Source organism: Corvus brachyrhynchos, unplaced genomic scaffold (assembly GCF_000691975.1).
Source record: "Corvus brachyrhynchos isolate BGI_N302 unplaced genomic scaffold, ASM69197v1 scaffold115, whole genome shotgun sequence".
Classification (NCBI taxonomy): domain Eukaryota; kingdom Metazoa; phylum Chordata; class Aves; order Passeriformes; family Corvidae; genus Corvus; species Corvus brachyrhynchos.
In genome coordinates this window covers 25,526,205-25,546,684 of record NW_008239553.1, presented here as the reverse complement: position 1 = coordinate 25,546,684, position 20,480 = coordinate 25,526,205, and the positions used below count along the sequence as shown (strand labels likewise).

General features: G+C 41.3%; 1 protein-coding gene across 36 annotated transcripts in view; it reads right to left on the bottom strand.

Moving 5' to 3' along the window:
• The window catches only part of NRXN3 (neurexin 3), a 985,030-nt gene that overhangs the window by 337,586 nt on the left and 626,964 nt on the right, over positions 1-20,480 (bottom strand). The window lies entirely within an intron of this gene.

Genomic DNA, 20,480 nt, shown 5'->3' with positions numbered 1-20,480 from the left:
AAGAAAACATCGCATTAGCTTTGCTGCAGAAAAGATCACTGCTACCCTTGGTGTGCATAAAGAGTTAAATCAATTACAAAAGCATGTCCCAATCCCTCTTAACTGAGCTTCAGCTATCCTCACCCATTTTTTTCCTTCTCAGGCTTTTTCTATTAAAAAAAAAAAGTGTAAAAAAAAAATAATAAAGTCAGCTAGCACAACAGCAGGAGCTACATGCTGATTAGAAAAATTTTGCTTTGTTGGGGTGCAGGTTTGGGGGTGGGAGCAAATGAAGCAAATAAATGGTAATAATCTTTTAAACCTGAGAGTTTTAGCTACTGCATTAAGAATTTGGCAGTGGTATCTTCTAATCCCAAAGCCCAAGTACAGCGTATTATCCAGCAGACTGCATTCCCACACTTGACACCTCCCAAAAAGCTTTCCGTCATGTGTGCCAGTTTTATCAGCTACCTGGAGGACTAAAAGAGAATTCACTCACTAATTCCCAACCTCAGAGCAATCTTGCTCTGTTCCTTGAATGGCAGGGTGAATAGGGCACTATCTTTAGAAAGCCTTTGCTTATTCAGTTACACCACCTTGCTTTGCTACCAGCCCTGAGTACAAAATATATTACTGAGTAGAAGCAGCGAAAGCATTCACTGGTGGTCTAATTCTGCTCTCCCTGCCTCGCCCTGAGGTGTGACTGCCTCTGATGTGGACCATGAAAGCTGATGAGCAGCTCACAAAGGCATGATGAAACACTGCAGGTCAAGACATGAGGAAAAAGTCAATATCCAAGTAAGCCTGCAGGAAGAATGTAAAGAGTCAGAGTAAAAATAACATAATTGGAACATAGCCAGAAATGAGAATTAGCACTAGACAACATCAGTGACAACGAATGATGAGGATCCCCAGTTGCACGTCTTATACCGCAAATATCTCCACAAGTGACAACCTGCCCCAAGAAGAGTGAGCTCAGCACTAAAATGCTGGAAGTGCCAGATGAAATCTAGGTCCACATAGTGCAGTATGTGTCTATGGCAGTAGCCAGTGTCACACCCTGTAGTGAAAGGACAACAAACCTTGCTGTAAGAGGGAATTGATGTAGTCTAGTAGAACAAATTATGCAGCTGGAATAAATAGGCAAAGTATCAGACACAAAATCTTTTTCATGTCAAAAAACTAGTCTGTTACAGACCAGTTGTATCAGTGGGTTACTAACTTTGCTTCATTTACACACTAACACCACTGCAGCCACAACAACATTATTAACTACAATCTGCTCTAGGACATTTTGGGAATATGTGCTTCTGTACCTCCTAGGTCTCATCTTCATTTCTGGGCATAAGCCTTGAAACAGCATGTTTCTTACCCAGAGTGAAAGACCTGTCACGCTGCCTTGTCAATGGCCACTGTGTGGCACAGTCCCCAAAACCATGCTGAACCAACTTCTTGGTCCTCCACCAGAGGCCTAAGAAAACATCATCCAGTTAAACATAGAATTTGACAGATTTTGTACAATTAATATTGATTTTTAACAACTGCAGATCTCCTGCTCCTTTTTGAGTTCATCCTTAAATGCAATATGGGGTCTACAAGGAACTTGTCCTCTTTCAAGTTATAAAATAAGATTTCATATTAAGATTTAGGGCAAGGGACAAACTGCTTGGAGTTTTGGTGTAGCACAACATACTGAATGCATCATTTTTCCAAGTCACAGCTTCCCTTCTGGATTCTGACAAGGAAAGACTGACACACCGGATAAACCAGGGAAGAAATTACATCATATGCAATCTGTTACTTTCTCTCTTTCTCTTTTTTTAAGACACCTGAAGCAGATAAAAAACAGAGAGGGGGGGTCAGATCCCCACTGGGTGTAAGCTGGCATAGCTCTGCTATAGTCACTGAGTAGAATGCGTCAATATATTGATACCTACTGAGAAGTTATCCTGTGTATCTTAAATATTAACACCAGAGTCAACAATGAAGGGAAAGGGGCTTTCACCTCATCTGTTCAGATCTTCAGTCTAATGAATGTGTAAGTTCCCTAATGAGCACATGCGCACGCACACACACACGCACACACACTTGCTAAAATAAGCCTGGCTGACTCAGAGAGGCACTGTGGGACCCATCTGCCCCTGCTGATCAACCTCCTCCTCCCATCCACCCACCTTCTGCCCCAGAATATGCCTTGCTCTGCTGCCACACTTCTGTGTCAGGCACAAAGTTCCCTGTGCAAGCAAAAGAAATAAAAATAATAGCCTAGGCAGCCTTCCAAAAGTCAACTATCTACCTGTTGTTTTTTTTTTTTTTTATTTACAAGGTAATTGGTCCACATTCTGCTATTAGTGGTATCAACACAAACCTGGAAGATTTCAGTTAAAGACAGCAGAACAGACCTCGGATGAAAACCAAGTACTCTCCTGCTGTATCTGAACTTAAATCATAATTTCGCAGTATGTAGTATGTGTTCTTGCTTTTTCTTGTGCACATTGTACCAGCTCATGAACACATTGTTTAACCTGGGGAAACATCAGAACTCTCCTTCATAAATGTATTTCAGTCCAGAGGATTGCACAAACAGAAGTGTCCAAACATTGGAATGAGAGGAAACCACAGCTGAGAGGCTGTTAGATGACAAGAAAATCCTTATGGTATGTAAACATAGGTAACAGCCCAGAAACAGAGTTCTGGATATATATGTGAAGGTACCTTATACTTTTTGTATAGCTCCCTCTCTCTCTTAACTGCAGGAGCCAGTTAAAAAGACAATTTACATGCTCGGAAAGGCTAGGCTTTGCAGCCTGGAACGGGGAATGAAAAACAGAAGCAGCAGTGTCCTTTTTGGATCCCAGCAGAAACCATATACCATAGGCAGGACCTATGCACTGCCCTCCACTGCAGAGTGAAGCTTTCCAAATTAGGTCCATTAGACTCAGTATTTGCATCCTATCTCTCTCCAGCACTGGCAGACTGGAGAACCTTTGAGAATTCTCAGCTGTGTCATGCAGCAACAGAAATAACCCAGTTTTGGTCTCCCCTGAAAATCTCTGGTATGGATGTGGTTATTTCTGAACACAAAGTTGACTGTGTTCAACAGCCTTTGGGGATCTCTGCTGGATTGGGAAAGTTTAATACCAGACATGCTGGGCAAAGGACTAAAATACTTTCATATTACATGTCAGGAATAAACACAAGGTGATTCAACTCAATGCCTTCTTGTTCCTGTCACACCTGACTGTCATCTAGAGATATGCTTCTCTAGAACAAGCAATCTTCCCATGCAAGGGAAGTTCATCACAGTTAGATGTGAAGAACTATCCTAGCCCTCCTCGTCCCCAGTCTCTGCTTCCTTTGGCAGTGTTCTGGTGCCGATTTTCCAATTTTCTTAGATAATTAGTTGCTTTAATGTTTTAAAACTAAAGACTTCTGAAATTGAAAAGTGGTGTTTTAAAAATGGCAGTATTTTACTTTTCAACATTTTTCATTTTTACAACATTTTAAATGCTAATTCTATTATCAAAAATGTTATTGGAACTGTTATCAAAATGGTTATAACTGTAGTAAGCCCCCTTAGAACATAAAAACCAAATCTATTTTGAACCCTGTGAAGAGAAAAAGCATCAAAACCTCTATATTGAAAGGGTAAGTTGAGAAACATTTTCCAGCCCAGCTCTGTAGAAAGGCAGGCAGTTAACTCACTCCTTGCTGCACTCTCTCCTCTCTTTTCCACACTGAAATGTAAGAAATACAAGCACTGAAATGGGGGTAGCATTCATCTCCTTTCAACACAACACAGACTGAATTTTCCACATCTACCATCCTACCTACAGACCTACCAAGCAGTGTTTCTAGGGGGTTAGCTACTCACTTGCCCACAATTTCATGTAAAAATTATGAACTATTCAGGTTAAGGACAGTCTGAATGAACTGCTTTACTGGTGCTTTGCAAGAAGAGACACAGAATGCTAAGTGGTCCTGACCACATGTATACAACCACTGCTGCTACATGCACACACCAGTGGTAGCTGCTTGGATCTCTAGAGCTATTTAGGCTGTAAGAAGAAAGACCAATGAATAGGAATTAGGGATCCTACTTGCCTTTTACCTCTAAAATGATAGTGCTAGTGAATAGTTGCACGTGAAAGCAACAACAATGGGAAGGGAGAAAAGAAAATCCTTTTTAGAGACATGAATTAAGCTCTTTTTAAAGAGTAATGGTGCACAGATCTCCCTCTTGTTTAAATGCTCTCTGGGAGTACAGCCTTACAGAGGTTCAGTGTAACAACTAAAAGGGTTGTCATGTTAAATGGAGCCAATGATGGCTAAATCTCAATCCCCAGTTAATCATTTGCTCTCACCAGCATGGTAAAGCTGAGCATCCCAAATCTCCCGGACAGTTGTGCTAATGGAATAAGCAAAAAAAGCCAAGTGAGATGTTATCTGAGCCTGCCTGATGAGATTGCAGTTTGCAGACAACCCTGGCTTATCTTAGATGATGAACTATAGTGGATAAACAGAATGCATCAAGTCTGTTTCCCCAAGACCTTGACTTGCTGGTGGTAGGGGAATATGAATAACATCTAGGCAGCTCAATATAGATTAAGTGAGGAACTGGATAAGATCATGGTGTTAATGAATCTTCCCTTTAAAAATATCACCAAATACCTAGTCTGATAACCACACAATGAAAAGGATTATGCTTCTGGTATACATTATTTTAGGACAGGTAAATTAAGGTCAAAATCAAGGACTCTAAATGTAGTATGTAGTTGCAAACATACGTAAGGTTTTCGTGTGTCCCCTTACAACAGTACCTGACTTTTACATTATCAAAAGCTACTACCCATCTGAAAATTCCTTACAAAGCTGTGTCATTATCACAATTCTGACACATAAGAGGAAACTGCAGCATTGGTGAGGATTATAAAACCAGAACATGCAAGATACAGAAAAAGGTTCTCAGACCCTGCATTCCTCTGGATTCACAAACAATATGTATCAGTGATGTTAGCAAGAAACAGTTTGGTAAGAAAGACACTGAAATCTTGCAAACTGAAGACTGAATGTTGTCCCACACATCTGTGATCTCATCAAAATTATATATTCTGTTTGATAACTGCCACTGAGAAACAAATTTTAAAACATCTAGCTTAGGCAGGCAAATCGATAATTAGAGTAGAGACATGCAAGGAGTATTCATTTATGCAAATGTGACTGCATTATATGTGTCTGAACAAGTTATTGTAATGCATTGCATTAATGTACAGGATTGTTTATCCTAAAAAAACCTATTGCCAAAACAGTGACTTGTTTGGGCTTAAAATTTATTTAGCTTTAAACACCAAAAAAATATGAGTACCTTGCAGTGGTGGTGGGATTGAGCCACAGTTCAGGCTTGCTCCAGTAGCAGGTTGCAGACCAAAATTTCTTGGTGCAGAAGTAGTGCAGAAGTTCACAATGAAATCTTTTCATAACAGAATTAATGACTCTTAAACAAACCCATAACTACAGCTGGGTTTGGAAAAATCTACAGCACTGGGTTATTACACAGTGGTAGTTAAAATAATATAATGACCTTTTAACTGATGTATGACACTGCTCCACAGTCTTTGAATGCTTTTTCCCAGAATCTCACTGCAGAAATTTCAATTCAAAAATTTGTCTTCAATTAAAATCCCAGCCATGGAGTCATAATACAATAAACATTCAGTTTTAAGCCTAAAACTGTGCAAAGAAGCATGGTTTAGAATACTCACTTCCAGAGCCCTAGTCACCTACAGCTGAAGTCCAGAAATTTTTCTCATTCCTCCTGCTGTTCAAGCTACAATGTATCAAGTACAATAGAAATAACAGCAACTATTTTGGGAGCTTTCTAAATGGATTAATGCTCATGTAACCCGGGCTTTCAGAATGGTTCTAATGGCATAGATGTGAGGTTTTGTTTGCATTTGTGTACAGATCATTTTATGACTAGCATTGGTTGAGAATTTTCCACTGAAGGGTAATTCATCAGAAGTAAACTATTTTTAGGGATTGCTCTATATTCAGTTTTAAACAAGTTTAGGCATTTAATAACAAGTCTTCAAGTTCCATTAAAAACATGTTTTGTTTGCAAAGCTCAATAAATAAATACTTCAAAAAGTTTAAAAATGTTTAAAGATTGAAACTTTTGTAATTATGTTGTTATACTCATGATGATTAATAGTTATAAACGAGCAAGATTTGCCTTTAGTAGACCAACCAGTATAGAAGGAAAAAATTCAAAATGTAAGGAACATAAACCCTATTCAGACCTAAAAATGTAGCAACAGCTTTCAAAACTACATGCAGGTTTATACCAATACTCTGAATTTAACACTGTAATCTAATAAATTAGTCAATTTGAGGCAAGAGTACTGCTACCTGTAGATCCATGGGGAGTGGTACTAGCAATGGTAATAGGCTCTCCCCCTCAGTTGAACAGAAGGAGAACTAATTATTGCCTATAGGATATGAAGAGTTCACAGGCAGCAGGACATAAGAAGAAATACAACATACAGTAAATCATTATTGCTATCCTCAACCCTTGATTTTTAGCAGTTACAAATTTTAGTTTCTAAGATCTTTCTTTGAAACTGTTTTGAAGGACTCCCTTGAGTATCAGAGCTAATAGGTTAGAGTGGTTATTTGTGAAAAATGTTCTCCCCCATTAACTGGATGTTTCTATTTACTGAGTGTCTGTGTGAGTTTGCCATGGTACATGGCAGTTTTCTGTTTTCCCCAGCTTTGGTTCCATGAGGACCTTTGCAACACTGATTAATAGGTTGGACCATACATGTGTTAAATCCAGGGCTCTGGACTGTTTACTGTGAGTGACGTTTTACTATGGCAACTACAGAAACCAGGCAGTCTGTGGCTTGGTTTCATTAAATTAATCTTGTTTCTGGGGATGAATTTGGCAAGAGTGTTGCAGAACTAGTCTGAGGGTACAGGCATTGTAGGGAAGGATTGAGTTTTGGGAGAACATATTTTAATGATACTAGTTTTGCTCTAGAAGTTTAATGGTTTTCTGTTTAAATTCCTGAATATGGTGTTAAGCCATAAGCAGATGCGTACAGTGGGTGTGTTTATGCACAGAGAAAGGGTTGTATTACTGTTATTTTGCATCAGGTTCTTGGATGTTTCACAAAAAGATGTGACCAATCTCCCTCAAGCAGTAACTGTTTAAAGAAGATACTTGGACTGATCTTCTCTGAATTCCTTGGAACAGCCAGCTCAACATTTTCAGCTTTTTGCAGTTTTGTCCATATCAGAGATGGAAAAAAATAAAAAATCTTGATTAAAATAGATGGGACATTCTCTGTACCCTACTCACATCATACGTTACAACAACAAATGGAAGTCCTTTCTTCCCAGGTCGTAAGTTCTCTGGAGTCCCTTTTCTGTGGCTGAGTCTGCCAACTGCTAAACAAATACAGGAGATCAATAAAGATTTTCATCTGAAGTTGGCACAATGTACAGCCGAGGCTGAAACTGGGATACTCAGGTCAGAGCTACTTCTATAGATAGGCAGGTACAGACTGTGACAGCAAAAGGGAACTGACATGACCTGCAGCTGAAAGCACAGGCCCAGCACTACAGACTCTTCTTGATGCCAAATGTCTTCTGGTTTGTAATGGTGAAAGTAAGATCAGGCTGGTTATGTCTCCCAAGATTAAGAAATATGCAAGTATTTCAACTCCCCATTACCACCTGGGAGTTTAGAACATGCAGAGGTGAAGCTCTGATTTGCCTAGAGTGACAGCAGAAAGCAGGGTCAAACCATGACCCATACACAAGTTGTTGTTTCTATAGCCCTTGCTTAGACTGCTCTCTGAAAGATTTACATTAGTTTAGATGGAAACCCTGAATAGAAAAGACTTATTTCTATGCACCATGGGGACTGTAACTGAAACACTGTAAGTACATGGCAGCTGCTCTTTGACCCTGGACACAACAGGCTTAATGTCACAGTTTGGAGGCAGAAGAGAGAACATTTCTGGCAGCATTTAACATGGCTGAGGTTTTATTACTAGACAAAAATGCAAACAAAATCAGCTTTTCTGAAAAGCAACGTGTAGTCTCTCTCTCACACACACACATCATACTTCTAGTCCTCAGAAGTCCATGATGTGGGTTCCTTTTAGGGAGAAAAAGAGGTCCGATGCTGTAATTCATGTGCAGCAAGCCAAATATTTCAGGAAGATATAGACAAGCACTGTACCAACAATCTACCCACAAACCATAATTTTTTAAGACAAAAAAGTAAGCATTTTAGACATATTAGACTCAAAGTACATAGACATTAATCATGATGGTCAATGCTTCCTGGTAGTGTCAAACTAATTATTTATGTGCCTCCCTTGCCTGTACATGTATTTCAGCAAAGAAATCCTAGACAGAAACACAACCATGCCACCAGGCAAGAGCAACATGAAAAGTGTACTGGACCCGATGCCACCAGTGCCAGGTTGTACTGTCAGCTTTGACTTTGTGCACAGACACATTCAGATAACCTAAATTCTATTAACCTCCAAGCCTGTTGGGTGCTTCCAATTAAGCACCCTGATAACCTGGACTGAAGTGACAGAAAGCAGTAAACGCTGGGATTTCAGCAGAACTCGGGCTGTTTAAATGTGGCAACAGTTTCTGACTCAGCAAACTGCTTTGCCTCTCCATGTCCTATTTTCTCATCTTGGAATAAGAAATACAAAAACTGGTTGCTTGCCTTCTATCAGTGCTGTAATGGTCTAAGAAGCTGCATAAAATGCTTTGAGATAGCAATTTAAAAATAGCTAAACAAAAAGTCAGTAAAAGAAAAAGACTTACTAATACAGAATGGCATATAAAATTATTATAACCACGATAAAATTGCAGTGAGTCTCCTTCTCAGTTCTTTACAGCATAAGGTGATCACCATTTGTGAGGTCAAGGAAAAAAAATACAACCCTCCCATGGGATATACAATTAAGCATATCAAAGAGGTTATTTGAGTCCATCTGTGGCATCTGGCACTGGCCACAGTCAAGAGAGAATACCAGACCAGATGGACCAGTGTGTATGGAAATTCTTATAATCTTCTGTGATTAATTTCTTCCTTCAGGTTGAATACGTCTCTTCAAATTGTGTATCAACATCTAACCAAAATTGGTGCTGACATATCATTGATTGTACTGTGAGCTGCAGCTCAGCATTCTGGGACAGTTTAGTCCCTTGCTCACCTCAACTCTAAAGCAGGATTTCTTTATCAGTGCATTTCTACATTCACTCACACATTTTCCAAGCCTTGTCCTCAGAGATTACTGACAGAGACCATGACTCAACCGTAATTTGAGCCAAAAATCTTTTTTAGTTCCTGAATCTTTGCTACTGTAAGACTGTAGCCTACAAGACTGTAGACTATAAAGACTCCAAATGATTTTCTAATCGTAAAGTGTTGTCCATGAACCTATAGAGCCCAGGTTTGCATGGCAGGATCCTAAAACTTTACCACAAATTCTTTTGGAATGACTGCACTGTTTTTCTGTGATTCAGGCAAAGACATGCAAACCAAGGGTGATGTAAAACAGCAAAGAAAACAGAAATCTTGTCTTTTACAAGAGTCACCTATTGCATACTTTTTTGTTTGAGGATCATATAGGTAAGAATAATAAATTATTTTTAATACTTATTATAGCTATAAATAATTTACTTTAGAAATAATTAGAAATCATTAGTTCTATAAAATGGTGCCATTTCATTATTATAATATATCAGGGACTTTGTTGCCGTATTTTAAACTTCTTGACTAAATAGGCCTTCTGTAAGCATAGTCGAATTCAGCTACATGAAGGCCAGGGACTGAATCATGCTCTCTAGAAGGTGCCCTTGAATCCAGGAATCCAAAAAGGTTATAGAAAAGGGTTGCTGTAGAATGGTTGCCCAGGCAGTGAAATGGGATAAAAGAAAGAGCACCTGCAGATATGACTGCTTTGTCTTTACATAGTATTTAGAGGGAAATAGTCTCACACACAGCCCCTAGCCCTTTCCTGAATCTGAACTCAGCTTCCCTATGGACATGAATTAAGCATCCTAAACCTCAGCAGAAACGTAAAAACCAGACACTGCTTCTGAAGAGAAGAGAGGTTCTCCAAGGAGAAATACTACACATATCCCTATGTACACACAGAGGGGTGCCCTGGCAAAAATGCCCACTATTCAGACACTGCATTTGAACAAACTGCTCCTCTTAGTCTCTTGTTGTGTAACAGAGGAGCACAGACAGGGCAAGCACACACCCTGAGGCACCGCTGCTGACTGCCATGCAGCCCTGCCTTTACCTGGGCCTGTCCTAGTGACCTTCTTAGCAACAGAAATAAAGCACTGCACAGCTCTCCCCTTGCCGAAAAGCAGCAGAATCCATCCTTTCTCCCTCCATAGAAAATGTGCCTTGAATCTTTAGACTGATAGGTAATAAGCTAAATTTATTAATGTCTTGTTCCAGATATTGACAATAAGACTTCCAAAAACACATGGTTAAAAAAAAAATAAAAAAGAAAGCTAAATGGGTGATCCAATCATCACAGTAACTGGACATACAAAACATATGGAATACTCTGAAGTCTAGATCCAAGATCAAAAAAGTGTGTGGCTAAAAGACCACTGTACATTGAACATCAGCAACATGGGGCTCTGGTGGACAAGATGCATATTCCACAGCCTTCTGCAGAGCACTTGAAACTCCTCAGCTCAGATGAAGAGGAGCCAATGGGGCAGCCCCATTGGTGAGCTCTAATACTGCTCCTTCCTGTCCTGTTTCTTTAGTGTATTTTTTCCTCTAGCTTCAAATTGCCTGTGTCTTTTCTTGAGAACTACTTGGGTCTTCAATGGCTCTTCTAATGCTTCCCTCCTTTACTTCTGATCAAAGGGAAAGAAAGCATGGGAATGAATTTACACTTCAGCTTAATTTCCACCTTCCTCCTCTTTTCTCCCTCCTCTCCGCTTTCCCTTGATTGCTAAAATCACCTCAGTGATTTTGTTCACAATTTTTGGTAAAATGAATTGACTGAACAGTTGCAGACAAAATCTAACTTGTGGCAGAAGCAGAAGACAGCAAACAGGGGCAATGGAAGTAGAGGCTGGGGTGATACAGTCAGCTCTTTGGGTCACTGTTCTAAAAAATCCCCTCAGATTTCTAAAACCAGTGAAGAGAAATGTATGTCCATAATGCTCCTTGAAGCAGTGAAGGAAACCATCACCAGCAGCAGAAACTGCTCTCACAAAGGACTGAAACAAAACACTGCATTTAACCACACAGCCCAGGCATTTCCCATGTATTCTTAGGTTGAGAATCAGTATTTCTTTGCAGAATTGGCTTCCTAAAAAGGCACCCATCCTTCTCAGGACATTACAGGGATGAATTCCCAGGACTTCTTCCAAAGAAAGTACCAGGAGCCATACTACTGTAAAGTTCCTTAAATTCCAAGGACCAAATATTCTGGCTGAAGTTTGAAAATACCTTTCCAGAATGTTGGGAAAGAAAAGTAACAATACAGTTCTTTTCCTTTCATATATGTTATGTCAGGATCTAACAAGATTTTAAAAAATCATCATATTTTTGCACTACAGCACAGACAAACTGAATCACCTGGCAATGTAGGATTCACCATCCAGTATATCAAGGTAAGCCAGGAGCAGAGCTAGGGAAAATGTTTGGGGCAGGTTCTTGTCCTCAGTTCTGTTCCATGCTGCTGCTGAGGAAAAACCTCTTCAGCACTGCTCATTAACAACTGGAATATGGCTTCACTGACATCAGTGGCAAAATTTCTTATCAAGGAATGCACAAAAAGCTCAGGTTTTGACCGTTTTTCAAACGGTCATCAAGTATTAATTAGACCAGTAGGGGAGGCTGCTCATTTTGCCAGTGTATATTTCCTAATGACTGGGCCAGGAAAAGTAGCCGAGTATATGGCTTGTTAAGTAGAAAAAAACCTGTCTGGAATAACAATTACCTGAACTGAAATAAGCTTTGATATACACCACTGGCAGAATTTGCCACCCTGCCATCTGAGCAGAATTTGTTACCTTGATATTTGGTTACAAGATACATTCTTTTTATACTAAGCAAATGCACATCAATTCTGAAGAACAGGCACCCACATCACCTTATTCTCTTCCAGACTGCTGCAATCCTGGCATGTTCACAGTGCCTCGTGTCAGAAAAGTAAGTTACCAGGTAAATGGATGTTTGTAGGGCACAGACACTTTTTGTCCCTAGATTCTCCACAGAAAAAAATTGTTTCAAAAGAAGTTAGTAAGAATTCTCTGCTCTGCTTCTTTTCTTCAAGCCTCTATAAGGTGCTGAATACATTTCTCAAGGAAAATTAATTTCTTTGTCTTTTCCTTGCCTCTAATGAACTGCCTCTGAATGCATGAGGGGACAGGAAGGAGAGCAGGCTCCATGGTGAGATAATAAAAAGTGAAAAGGCATTCAAAGCCATCAGTATCTTCCAAACTTACTCTGACAGAAATATGCTGGACTGTAGACAGGGGAGCAAGATCAGGGAAACTCAGAATAGCCTTGGCATTCATTACTAAACTACAAAGAAAAGATGACATTGAGGGAGCAGGGGTCCTCCTGCAATCCTACAGAGATGTTACACAAGCACATGACTAGATGTAGGCCACATAAACTTAGGACTACACTAGGTCCTATCCAGGCCACCAGCATTCCTAAACACTGTACTCAGTGAACATCAGTGAATGACAAACTCTCCTGTGAAAGCACAGAACATCGTAATTATCAGTAGCATATTCAGAACATAAGAAAAGCTGAGATGAGCTACCATTAGACAAGTAAATCAAGAACAAATAAAGGAAAGAGAAAAATGTCAGGTTTTCTACCTACTGTTTCCATTTTCATCTCACCAGATACTAAAAGATCCACAGTGCTTGTAACTCAGTAAACATGCCTATATAACTGCTAGCTCCAAGAGTCTTTGGAGTGAAACTCTCAGATGATCACCATAACTCAGGGAAGTTACAAAAGATGAAGGCTTTAATCCAAAAAACACAGGGATTCCTAAGTGTTAAATCAGACAGTGAGAATCTTTTTGGAGTAGAAGCCAAGTAGAGACCTTGGCAGAACCCATTTTCTACATGTAGTCCAGTCAATGTAACAACCAAACAAAATTAATCAAGTAGTTCTTTTTTTTTCTCTCTTTTTTTTTTTTTTAATTCTCTTCTTCAGAAACATTTGAATTCTTCAACAGTTTCAGGTCTATCGTATCTATTATGTGTTCTCTCCCTTAACCACCCTGTAGTTGCCTTCCCAATGCTACTCGGGGAATTTCCATACTCTGCTGCTTTTTCCTCGCGCTCGTAGTTGAAGTCTTCACCAGCAGTGGAGGACATTCCACTGGCTGGGATTATTAAGCAAACCAGCTGGAGCAGGAGCAGGAGGCTGCTGTAAATGCAGGATCCAGCCATGACAGGAAGCCATGAAAACCCTCACCAGGCAGTGCAGCAGATGAGAAAGGAAACCAAAGTGTTCACCAAATACGCCCAGAAAATCAGTTCTTGTCATGGAGTACAAAGCTAAAGATCAAACTTTTGGAAAAAGAAACCAAACTTCCCCTTCCCTTCCAATGATTTGATCTTCTTAATGTGGATTAATAGTTTTCCAATAATTTGGCCTGATTAATATGCTGAATTTATTCTAAATTCAAAATCAAGTTCCAAGGATAGCATGGAAACAGATTCATTCTGAAGTTATTAAATGGAGCCTGGACTGCTGACTAAACTTATGGTACTCTCTTCCTGAGCCCTCTGGAAAACAAAATCTTCCCTCATTCTTTACTATGTGGTATTCACAGAATAAGCAAAGGGTCTTTTTTTAGCAATATTTTTACGTCTTTCTGATTCATTCACCCTGTCCCTTGATCTACTGCAGACACAAGACCCTCTATAGACTGTAAAATACCTCCCCCTTTTCTGCCCTCCATCATCAAGAATGCAAAAAGATGAAAGATGCAAAACTAAGAGACGATAAAGTAAACCTTAGCACTGGATCAATTTAGTAATGTCCTTTATCAGCCCCACTATTCATGCTTCACAACCACTATAGCTCACACTAACTTCATTTTCATCTTAATACACCATACAGAAAAGCAGCCTAAATATACATCCCCAGATATAAAGCGTATAATCTGTAAACTACAGGAACAGGCAGATCATTTCCATTAGTTTCTTACGTAGCAAAACCCACAATTTACACCCAAAGCATATAATTATATTCAAATTCTAAAAGACAGTTTCGGAAGTACTTTAAATTCATAGTTTGGGGGAAAGTCACTCGGGTATATAAGTAGTTGTTTTAACGTGCAAAAACAACACACACACAAAGAATCCAAGAGAAGCAATATGCAAGAGTGGTGAGAGAGCAATGGTGAATCACAGGTCCCTAGCTCCAGTGGCTGCCTGGAGTTCAGCACACCCAGCACTCTGCCAAAATGCTCTCCTGCTCCTTCAGAAACACCAGTGCTGGGATTTGGCACTAGAGCCTGTGCAGGCTTTAAAGCCATAAGGGAAAACATGACTAGGATCTATGTTCAGAATTGAAGGTGTCTTGCTTGTCCTTCAAGAAAAGATACAAGCAGGCTGCCCTTTTAAGGTTCTCTGACACCTAAAGCCCAAGAGGACGACTGGGGTTTCATTCATTTCTATGGCTCCCCGCCATGGATCTCAAAGCACACGGATGCACCAGAACTGCTCACCTCACCTAGGCAAAAAAAATGGTTTTCTCTTCATTTCACAGATGAGGAAAACATGTCAGAAAGTAAAGTAATGTCTTGTCAAGGTCACAGAACAAAGCAGAGCCATTGGTCAACTGCATGTCATCTTGTGTACAGAGGTTACACAGAAGACATGAAAACAATCTTTTTTTTTTTGCTAGTACAAATGACCTTTCATAGTTATCAAAGCCCACCAGGACAGCAAGTGCAAAAAAAACCCAAACCAACCAACCAAAAAAAAAAAAAAAAACAAAACCGTGAAACCAAACCACACAAAAAACCAAAAAAGAAAACAAGGCAGCCAACCAGCACAGGACCGTCATCCCGGGCAACCACACAGAGAGTTGGTCTTCTTAAAGCACAGCACATGGAAAAGGAAAAAAATAGAAGAATGGTCATCCTTCGTACTTCCTAGACAAAACTTATATTCCTTGCACTTAGAAGCTCCAGCTCTTTATTTGGTTACCTTCTGTACGGCAAATCATGGAACTTCCCCACCACCAGCTGGAGACTATTCTGTTCTTGTCAGTATTGCCACACTACATGACCTAGGTGCATTTTCCTCCTTCTAGTGAGATGTGTAAGGAATTTGGAGCTCCCAACAGCACAGTATATAATAACCCAGTGGCTGTCATAACACTGTTCAAATATATATGGTCATGCCATGGCAAAAGAAGATAAAGAACAAGAAAACAACAAGAGAAACAAGAATTATTAAGATAAAATCGTATTTTAAAATGTAGAAATATTATAAAAGGTAAAATTCTAATTCTGCAGTATTCTGACTACACAGCTGATGTCACTAAACCCAATATTCTTTACAACTTCAATGCCTATACAAGGCATACAGCAGGATCCTTCACCTGTCTTTGAAATGTAGTCACCTCTGCAGCAGAATGTGGCAGTTGCTTGAAAAGTCAGGGCTGTATTACCCAAAAGCAGAAATAAAACAGAAAAGCAACCTCTCTCTAGTCTAAATTGCAAAGGAAATACAAGGAGGAAGAAAGCCCTGATCTAATTCTGACTAGGACTAGCATTCCCACTTTTGCAAAATGTGCTATGAGATACTGAGCAAGCACAAAGTAGCTTTCAGAGGAGGGCCCTTTTAAAAATGTCTGAGGAAACTATACCTTTAGCAGCATCAGTCTGAGCAATGTTTCAAAGAGCACAGAGACATGTATCAAAAAAGACTGACAGGGTTCAACAATAACATTAAGTTTCTCACGTCCAGATCTCATAAGACCATTGGGAACTCCTAAGAACAAGTACCAGGTGAACAGACTTTAACATCAGTTTTGGAGATCAATGCAAACTATTCCAAGTTGGGAACAGTTAATATAGTGCACAGAATAAGAAGTGAAAGCACCTGATCAGAAATTGTTTCATGTAAAAGCATGCAAAGGATAAGTCAAATAGCAACCTCATTTTGAGGAAACAGTCTTTGTACATACCCAATTTTTTCTGTGTTCAACTACTGAAAACTGTGCTTTCTCAGAAGAGCTACAGAGTCAGCACAGGGAGGGAAAAGCCCAATTATGATCACTTAAAACTACAAGGGAGTGAGTATAGATGCTTCGATTTCTGAAGAGACAGCTTGAGATAATTTAAGCAGATTTCACCATCCTTTAAAAATAATTAATCATTGTTAATATCTCTGAGGAAAGGAATGTAAACATTCAGGCATACAGCAGCACTAGTCTTTGCCAAAAAATTAGGCATCGTTGATAGGAGAATAAAAGCAAGCCACAGAAAGTAGACAGACTTCTAGCTTTTCACCTTTGCGGAACTTAATTGCAACCTTAATTTCAGATCTGAGTGAAGTTCATTTTACTGGATCACTGACTGCTCTGTACAGAGTGATTTTTTCCCATTTTGTTAAAGCTACCAACCTTTGCTGAAAGTAATCTCCTGGTGATGGAGGAAACAGGAAAGGTCCTGCTTTGTACTGGGGAATGGGCAGTGCCAAGGATGGGGAATTCGTTTCCTATCACAAAGAAAAGGCAGGATTGCAGGAACATAGAATCTTGAGATGAGTAAGTCACAACACTGGAGGAGCAGCAAGGACATATGCGTTTTAAAAAGGGTAAACTGCTAGAGCTGTGTGTGGTAGTCTTTGACACTGGTTTGCACAATACCTGCCTATTTCATGGAAGCACTCTCTTGATTTGTCCAAGCATTTGCTCTCATTTGCTGATTTTAAAAAAGATATAACAGAAGGAAATGCTTCATAAAAATAACAGAACTTCTAAGAATTGATTCAGGCCTGAGAGTTATACCTACAAGATCTGGTGATTGCTCAATACCAGTCCTCACAACAGACCTACACTTTTTCCTGTGACTTGTACAACAGCCTGGGCTAGCCTAGGCCCCACAAAGTGAAAATGAAGAGAAACTACCCCGTGCCAACCACTGCTCCCATAGCTGCAGTGCAGTCCCTGCAGGCAGGGACAATCTGCACAAGGCATCACACATCGCCTCTGTGCAGCCCTGCTCCACAGCCATTAAGCACAGAGAGAGAACAAACAGCTGGAGGAGAAAAAGAGAAAGCAAATTAATTAATTCATCACTAAGACAAAACATGCACAAATCTCTTCATTTTATCTGTCAACCAGAGGCACGCATTATTCATCAGCTGAGGCAATGAGGATGTGGAAAGAGGGGCCGTGAAGTCACTGCTGCAGGCTCTGGTAAAGCAGCTGACCCAGCACGGTGCAAAATAGCTCAGGGGAGACAGGAGGATTCAGCACATGGGAACCTTCAATAAACACAGTCCCAACTTTGTTCCTCCCTCTGTTTCACAAGCTCCTAGTGAAACAAAAAGGAATCATGGCTTTCCCTTCCTATTATTCAGGGATAAAGATTCTGTCAGCCTAGGAATGTCCTCACATGGAAAAAAGATTTGTTCTAACTTGCTGAAGTCCCCTGCCTGGCCAGGCTCACTCCCCTGCTGACAAGGAGGTGAACCTGTTAGAAAGACTTTCTCCTCAAGAAGATGAGCTGTGCCAAATTTTGCATTTGCAGGTTGCAGCCCAACTACCGGAAATCATCAGCTCAGAGATTTCAGAATTAACTCTCATAACACCAGCACAGTAGCGACTGCCAGATCTGGGTCCGGTCCTGCTCAAGATAAGCCACAAGGTTTTCCACTGATTTTAAAGGGGCACTAGACACAGACTCCAAAAAATTGTTCACTGCTTGTGAGACATTTATTTTTCCTCTATGCTAGATATTAATTTGCTTCTTCAAACAGATTGAAATCCACTGGGATGTAGAAGAAAAAAGGAAAATATGTTTAATACAAGACTGAGTCCTGGTGGTCAGCACTGTGAGGCTGGAAGACAACACATCAGGGTGGCCATGATCCTGATCTGATTCATTCCAAAACCAGTATTAATGTAGCCACCAAGTAGAGCAGAAATCAGAATGAATTTCTTATTTCCCTCTAAGAAAAACAAAGAATCAAAATCCCAGGAAACACAGAGAGTGCACAGCCTCCTTGGGATCTGACTCCTCAACGCTGTTACGGATCCAAGTTCCAAGGGCCTCTGTTGTGCAACAGTGAAAGAACACACAAAAATAAACCATGCGTGTTTCCAAGACCAGCTGTCTTTGTGGTCTCCTCTTCCTCTCTGGCACAATCTCTCTCTCTGTCCATCCCACTCACCCCCCTTATATGGCCAAAGGGGGTTTTCATGATGGCTTTGCTACAAGGCATAATGAGGAAAGAAAAAAAACCCAACCAAACAAAAAACCCCAAAAAAACGCAAAAAACCCCACAAAGAAACCAAACAACTCACACTGACTTATGCACTAGTCTGAGCTCCCTAAGCTCTCTATTTCTCTTGGTTCCTTTCTGCAATGAGGACACCAAAAGAATGCCTGTTTCTCATTGAAGTTGATAACAGCTTTTGCTCCTGGCTCTTAAATGAAGCTTTGCTTGACTTTCAAGGCAAATGGAAAAGCCATCAAGGAGAAAAGAACTATAATTTCTTGACCAGGACATAGACTGTAGACTCTCCCACAGACTACTGCCTGCCTTTTACAGCGAAGCCAACCGCTATCACATTTTGTGACATCCTTCTCTCCTCTCCTCAAAAGTGACCTACAAGCCAGACTTCGCTATCCCCTTTCATCACAGGAGAACTAAGCTACAGAAGCTGGGCTGTTGAAAGCCCTTTGGGGCAGGGACTGACTGATCCCTCGTATTTCTCACTTTAGCACAACAGGGACTCTCACATGGTCCTCAAGCATTGCTGCAAATAACAGGGCTCCTGCTGCTAGTGATTAATAACCCATAACTGAGTTTCACATGGGTGGTGCTTAACAGATGGTCTTGATGTCTGGCACGGCATTGGTTCCCTTCCCATGTGGGGCCTGAATGTTTCTCTTGCATTTCAGGATGGATGTGAACTTTGGAGCAGAAGTGGGAGCCTAATAGGCTCGAAGGATAGTGCCACTTGTGTCTGCAGAAATGACTGAACACCTCCCCCTCAACCTATTGCACCCAGTGCCACTTCAGTCCTGAGTCCTCGCCTCTGCAGTATGGTGCTATTCTGCAGTGCCCTGGGCTCCCCCTCCCGCACTGCCAGAGCATCGACGACCTACCTTGCAGAACTCCCTGTCACCCTCTTCCAGTGCCCTCCAGCAGCTCTGCCAGAGCACCTCCTGCTAGCACAGCCCAGCTCTGCTGGTGCTCAGTTGTGACCTGCAGCATCTGCCTCCTGGCTTCGTTCCTGAGCCCTTTCCAATGCGCCTCGGCTCATACCTGCAATACCAAGCTTCTTCTACAATTCTGCCAATGTACCTAGAGATTTCAGTGGAGGTCCATTCATCACTGTGCCATTTGAACTCTTCAGACTGCTCTGCTAGTCGTCTGAGCACTCACCCGAGGCACTCCAGGTTTCAATATCCCTGTAACCCTGACAGCCCTGCCAGCACATCCTCATAGTCCTGCTGCAGCCATGTCATGCGACATTTCAACCAGTTGTGCCAGGGCTCTTCCTCCCCTTAGCTCTTCTTCAGTGTTCCTATGCCTCAATTCTGATACCAGTTCTTCTTCCTCTGGCCCTGCACAGATGTGATTCTGTAACTGAGTACTTCTATCATGGAAGGCCAGACCTGACCCTGACCTGGAGCCCTGGAGGGAAAGGGCCAGGCCCTGGCCTGCCTGCCTGCCTCTCCCAGCTAATATGACTGAAAGCAGAAGCTAAGGGACACTGGACAGAAGACACGAGAAAGTGGAGATGAGGGAGAGCCCCCATGTCAGCCAGGCCTGGGCCAACTCCTGTCAAGGAGGGGAGACTTGGGAGAGCTGGGCAAGAGGCTGTGTAGGTCCAGCTGCTGAGCATTGCTCAGCATTTCAGAAGCAGGATGCTGGTCTTCTCACTCTCTCTTGGCATCTCTCAGACACCCTCTTACCGTTCTCCCAGCCTGCCAGAGTGAAAACCTACTCCCTATTATTTCCTGCCCCAGGGTTTCCCAGGAAGACAGTATCAGGTACCAAGCAAGAAACCAGGAGCAGAAATGAGACCTCGCCTTTTCTTTTGTACGCCCCTTGCTATCCTCACCCAGGAAGGCTGCGAACGCGCAGGCAGGGGAGGAGCGGCGGCGGCAATTCCCCGAGCCCCCGGCTGGCCCTCCCGCAGCAGGGCGACCGGGAAAACGAGGGTGGCCGGCAGGGAAGATACGCTGCTGCAGGGGCCCTGT